Genomic DNA, 7,417 nt, shown 5'->3' on the forward strand with positions numbered 1-7,417 from the left:
ATTGAGCATATGCCATGTCATCGTCAAGTTGCTGGGAGGCACCACATCTCTCAAAATTCACAAGTTTCAAGGGTTTTAACCAAATTTCTTCATGCCTTTTTTGGCTAGGATGGCAAAAGAATGAAAAGACTCTAGAATCTCTCTCCTCCAATCTTTTTGTTTAAATTGTTCCAAGATGGACATTTTGTCATTGTGCTCACAATGAAATTGTACTCTAAAGTAGCATGTACATTAAACAAAATTGCACGTAGATGCCTTTTGAGAACATAGTTTCTTTTGACTAAATCTAGGATCATCCTCGTGGACGTGATGTTGTGCTCTACACTACCTACAATAGCATGGTATACTTAATAACATTAAGGTGACTAGAAAAAGTCCCTTGTCACATCGAGGATGAGACTCTATCATCCTTACCCACAGCATATATCCTCTCCACAAGGCTAGTGCTTTCGTCACAATGAAATGGTGGACCAATAATCATGATGTTATGTGCTCGAGCCGTAGCAGTATATACATATACCGAGGTTGGGCAAGGCTAGTAAAGAGGCTAGAAAATGTATTATATACACCAAAGCAAATTAGAAAGATCAAGAGACAACATGAAAATCATCAACAAAGATTAAAAGTGAACTTATTTGCCAAAAAATAGGCAACTCAAGTAGGACTTTCGATTCGCATTTTATGCTTGTACCAACACACATGCCCTTGGTAGCACGTACCTTTTTAGGGGGGGGGGGGGGGGGGGGGCAATACCAAAGTCACTTACAACTTACTCATATTAATAGTCTTGATATCACATTGGTGTGATATTTTAAGCCTATTTATAATTTTTGATATATTTGGGCCTATTGTTGCTAGCATAAGCCATAAGTTTGACTTGGGATAAACTATTTTAAACGGGAAATCAAAGGCAAATGTTGCACGTTTCTTCTCCTCATGAGAGTGTGATCATGTTCAATTTACATTAGCATAGAGTATGCAATCTATGATATCATCATTTGAAATATCCAAGATACCATACCATCATTCTTTTACATTGATATCACAGGCATGCAAGCTACATGTATCATCTATGTGAGCTACATATCCAAGATACCATACCATCATTCCTTCTACATTGATATCACAAGCACGCTAGCTACATGTATGATCTATGCTACTCATAATTGTTTCCAACATAACTAGCTTTTCATGTTCCTTATAATGATTTTACATCCACCAAGTGAAAGGGAGATAGAACCTAATCCAAAGCATGGAGAAATCCAACACTACCTTTCAAAGTTGTAAACTGCACAAGAGTTTGAAAAACCCTATGCATACTATAGATAATTATTTATTGAATTTACTCACCTGCACATTGTCATGTGCATTGTGTACACATGTGCATGCATGTGTTTATACACACACACACACACACACACACATAAAGCTCACAATGAGTAATTTTATGCACAACAATATATTTCACATTTGAAGTGGCTTTGTAAGAAAAGGGTCCACAAACATGATCCAATAACCTAGTTGACTTGAGGTTGTGCAAGCTGAAATGCTACCCTTTCTATTGAGGAAATAATTAGTGAACTTGGATGAGATAACCTACTAAATGGGAGATGAACAAAATTGCAAAACCTAACACACTATCTCACATCATACATAGAAAGCTGCTAATGAGCATTTTTATATGCAATAGTTCATTCACTTCTTTGAGTGAAAGCTCCACAAGTCTGATCAAATTCCCACCTTACCTCATTGAGTTTAGGTGCATTTGCATAGGCACCTCCTTGAAATTCTCGTTGAAACCCTCGCTCTCATGTTCTCTTTATTTCCAAAACTTCATTATGCTAACGCCATAGACGCACATAAAGGAAGCTCGAGTGACAGCAAAAAATCCCATATGGCATATGCTACATCGAAGTCGAAGGTGCATGGCAAAGACCCATCACTAGTTTCACATTAGTGAATTTGGATGAGATAATTGAATGAATAGTATTACAAAGTCTAACACACTATTTCAAGTCATATAGTTCACATATAACCCAACTTAGCAAATCTTGAAAGGGGGGGGGATCATAAATTCATGAAGTAGTTTTTGTTGAATACATCCTTTTCTGATTATCTATGAGTGAGAATTTTGTGAAATATGCAGATGATTTGCGTGATAAGTACTCAATGCAACTTACAAAGACCTAAAGACTAGGACGTGCACAATTCACATTCACAAAGGCCAAGCCCACACACATGCATGGCAAGGGAGGGGGGGAAGAGAGAGAGAGAGAGAGAAGAAGAAGAATTTTTAACATTAGGCCACAAGGCAGGGCGCGCGTGTGTGTGCACAATGGGGAGAGAGAGAGAGAGAGAGAGAGAGAGAGAGAGAGAGAGAGAGAGAGAAGATATGCATATTTGAAAGCATGTAGAAATGGTTTGTAGCACAATTGCAGTGGATGAAATACATATGCATTGATTTTATGGATAATTTTCACCTTTTTGCTTTGACTTTTCTAGATTAGGTGACCTAGAACATACAAATTTGCACAAGATCAAAGTATTGCATATTGATTAGTGACTATTGACATTTGCAAAGAAATTGCATTTAAAATCTCTCATGTGTGAGCTTTCTAAACTACAATTTGCATGAAATGCATTATTGTGCATGAATTTAATAGAAATTAGATAGAGAATGTAGATTTTATGATAGGGGATGAAATGGAAAAATACTAAAGGTTATAGAAATGAGAACATGCTAAGGTATAAATAACACCTCAAAACGTGATCATAGCAATGTGTTCTTTTCACACCTTTTTGAAAATATTGTGATGCCATAATAACAAAGAGCTTGATGCTGATAATACTTTTAAGTTTGGAAGGTGCTTAACAAAGGGAACTCCATCATGTTGGATTTATTGCTAGTATTTTAAAGCCAATTAGCTCCAAAATTGTTCCCTCCGATCATAGTCAAGTTCTTACCAACCTTTTTCAATCGTATCTACTCTATAATTTCCACAAGTTCTTCTTCTTCATTTATTTTCATTTCTTTTTTCACACGCACGCATTCAAGTTCACCCACACCACACTTATACACACAAGGAATGAGGTGGCAAACATAGCAAAGTTAGAACATCCCCACGGAGAATCAAACACATGTAGCAGCTTAGGTGGGTGAATGCCCTCACTACCTAAGGCACCACTACCACAATTTCTTCTTGGGAATTACATATATGCATTTCCATAGCCCCTCCATGAGAATGAAAATTCACCTTTGGTATTATATTTATGCACAAGAATCACAAATCCCTTACATTTAAGGTTTTAAGATATTAATATTGCTTGACCTAAATCTTATTTTTCATTGACCCAATGATCAAGGAAGAAGCAATACTGTATAATATGATGAATATCATACAATAGATGTGACCAAATCAGCTTACACAACCAACAAGGTGGAATCTAAAATAGACAATTTTTCACACATGGAAATCAAGAAAAGCAAGTGCAATTGGAGGTGTTATAATATTTCCATATTCAAAATTCAAGAAATTTTGCATGTATGTAGTTTTGGCCTTTTTGTAGTTTTGGCCTTTTTGTTTCAACGTTTCTAGATTAAGTGACCTAGAACATGTAAATTTGCACACAATTTAACAAAAGTCAAATAGAGAATGTAGATTTTATGAAAGAGGATAGAAATGGAAAAATACTAAAGCTATAGAAATGAGAACATGCTAAGCTATAAATAACACCTCAAAATGTGATCAGAGAAATGTGTCTTTTTCACACCTTTTTGAAAATATGATGCCATAATGACAGAGGATGATGATGATAATACTTTGAAGTTTGCAAGGTGCATGGCAAATGGAAACCAATCACGTGGGATTTACTGCTAGTATTTTATAGCTACTTAGCTCCGAAATTGTTCTCTCCAATCATAATCAAGTTCTTACCAACCTTTTACCTATTTTATGTTTCCATGGGTTCTTCTTCTTCATTCATTTCCATTTCTTTTTCACACTCACGCATTCAAACTCACCACACCACACTCAACACACAATGAAAGAGGTGGCAAACATAGCAAACTTGGAACATCTCCATGGGGAATCAAACACACATAGCCAGTTAGGTGGGTGATGCACCATCTAAGGTGCCACTACCACAATTTCTTCTTGGCAATTACATATACGTATTCCCATAGCCCCTCCTTGAGAATGTAAATTCACCTTTGGAATTATATCGATGCACAAGCATCACAAATCCCTTACATTTAAGGCTTTTAAATTGTTAATATTGCTCAGCCTGGATCCTACTTTTCATTGACCCGATATGCATGACACATGTAAAGTATTGTTATAAAGTATCTAACGTCTTCAAGTATGTTGAAGTGTAAACTTTTATCTTGGTTAGCAACAAGTACTTCATTGAGACTTCAATAAAATGTGAGTGAGGGTCATTTATAATATACAACCAAAAGCTACATTTAATATTGTCCAATCTCCATTGATTTATCAAGTATGGCAAAGCATCAAATTGTAACTTAGTTTTTAAAGTATTTGGGTGCTTCACTGAGTCTTTATGAGAGTCCTTTGGGATAAACATCCAATTATAACTTAGTTTTTTAAGTATTTGGGTACTTCATTGAGTCTAGAATAAAATTTAATGAGAGTCCATTGGGATAGACATCCAAAAACCATATCCAAATCTATGTACTTGCCATTGAAACTTGGAAAATTCATCATTTAAATTACAATAAATATTTTTATAATAAATTATAAAAATAGACATCCAAAAGTCATATCAAACGTTGTCTACTTGCCATTGGGATGTAAGGAAAATTCATCATCTAAATTACAATAAATTTTTTCAGAATAAAAAATGTAACAATCTTTGTAAATACTTTCATCTGAGATGTTAATAAAGTATGAGACTGTAAATCATGCCTCAAAATACATGCCTTCAAAAACTCCCATCAATTGCCTCATTGTTGCAAGGCTGCCTATTTTGTTTATAGTGCCTCTATTCTAAACAATTGAACATCAATGCTTGATTTTAATAAAGTAAGGTATCTCTCAAACCATCCTAGTTCAATGTTGGCATTTTGTGAGACAAGGATACTTTGAGGGATGTGTCTCATTGACTAGTCCAGGTGCCTTATTCCATGTGTTCCCATGGAGTATCAATATGCCTTCTATCATTAGCACCGAATTAGTTGCAAGTGCACAAGTGTTCCAAAGTTGAGGCTCAATGATAAGTTATAGCAAGTTTTATGACTAGTCCCTAGATATTTCAAATAAATGTTTTATCAAACACTTATGAGGATTTAACTCTACAAAATCAAAGAACACATACATCATAAGTCATAGTATTCAAGAAGTGAGAGGGTGGTAGTAAGTAGCAAATCTTAAGAATAGGCAGGAGGGTAAGGGATAACGAAAGAGTATAGTTAAAGCAGCAAGGGAGAAGAGAGAGCATAATTAAAGCAACAAGAAAAAAATTAGTGTTGAACTTGAAGAATGGAGCTCAATAAACAAATGTTGCTAAGGTATGAGCACCTAAGTTATAGAGGTAGATTTTTTCTAATAACTAGTGAGAAGGACATAATAATTTAAAAAAATCAATGGGAAACAAATTGCTAGATAGACGAAAACAAGTGACCCTACTTTTCTTTCAAGGTCTAATTATGGTGCGATGCGATGGACTTTACAAGTCATCTATTTGGGTTTCACTATAAATGTATTTGGGTGCGATACTATGGACTTTACAAGTCATCTATTTGGGTTTCACTATAAATGTATTCCACTACAAAAACTACAATATTAGGATGGAAATCCAAAAAGACAAAATGGCATGCTAAAAGGTTTCATGGAATGGTCTCCCCTTTAATATATAAGCACCAATAAGGAGGGACTTGTCACTCACAAGCGATGGCCAAGTAGTTTTAGCAATCGAGAAAGAGAGGCACAAGATGTGGCATTTCAATGTATTCATGCCTATTATTCATTGAAAGTGAAACTACATCAAAATTGTCTTATAATGAACTATGCCAATTGTATTTGAAATATAGAATTAGCTGTGTAGTCTCGACCGTGACTTACGTGTTGTGGGGATCTTGAAGGAATGCCGATGGAGTGTCCACTCCAAGCGACTCCTTGTGAGAGCAATGCAAGGCACGAGCCATCTGCATGTGTCACTCAAGCGGATCTTGGATTGTTGCAATGTGTTTCCACGAGAGAGAGGGGAAAGGGGGAGAGGGGAGAAGAGAGGGGAGAAGGGAGCCCAAAGGCACTCTTGGAAGAGAAGAGGGAGCTTGTATTCCAAAATTGTGCATACAACAATGAAGACCAAATTCAACCATTCAGCCTTTTATACAAGTCACCTTTTGAAGGGAGGGCCAACGCTAATCTCTTTATACGACTCTCTCTCTCATTCTTTTACCATCCTCTTGGGCCCATCTAGCTCCAGGACATAATCCTGGCTCTATGGACTTGCCATTGTCCATCAAATCACATCACTTAACTAGCGGTGGCATATTGTTAACATACCTCCCTTTCTTATGTTGATCCAATCCTCTGGATCGTGCAACGTTCATGGTTGTTGGAGTGTTGTTAATGAAGATAATGCAAAGTAGTCTTTCGTGTGCACTGGGCTAAATCTTCTTTTGGTCCATTGCACCTTTAAAATCCATTTTATGGATTATATCTCATCAAGGGATTTGCTTGGAAGTATTTGGGCCCAATAAGGTTGTGGCATCATCTGAAGCTTTATTTGTCTAAGTCATCAAATTAAGAGGAGTCTGATAATACACCGTACAGACCCCTAAAATGAGGACTATGGCTAAAGAGGTTTATAGAGGGGGGATTCTAGGAAAAGTTTCTAAGCTAGGATTGAAAGAAAAGAAAAATAAAGAAAAGAGGATGAGTAGAAGTTAGATAGTTAATGGTGATGTTAGTAAAGAATTGTGAAAAAAGCTTTGAGGGTAACAAGAAACTTACGAAACCCATATTGGTGTAACTACCTTCACCTTGGAGTTGAATGCATCCTCGAGAGCTGCTTGTGGAGAACCACTTGTCATTCCATGTGTGAATTCAAATTCAAGACCCTGATGACTTAGGCGTTAGTCAGTGCTTCTGTTGGATCTGCTCATGGGATTTGTTGGTGATGTTGAGTGGTGTATTGACTTTCCATAGTGTTTGTAGCTTATCTTCCCGACCAAGGAGCCCTTGGGCTGATGTACTTGTGATTTGCTAAGTGTGCCATGCTGAGAACCTGAAGAGGGTTGACCACCTATTCACCTAGGACTTCCACATGTGACATATTGACCAATTGTGGCCCAAACCTAGCAAGAACATCATTTTGTAGACTAATAGAGGAATATGAATTTTATAGCTATTCGGGACCTTATGTAAGTCTGATAATCACTTCAAAGGAGAGT

Source organism: Dipteris shenzhenensis, chromosome 20, assembly GCF_047967505.1.
Source record: "Dipteris shenzhenensis isolate YYH24624 ecotype China chromosome 20, Dip_SZ_1.0, whole genome shotgun sequence".
NCBI lineage: Eukaryota > Viridiplantae > Streptophyta > Polypodiopsida > Gleicheniales > Dipteridaceae > Dipteris > Dipteris shenzhenensis.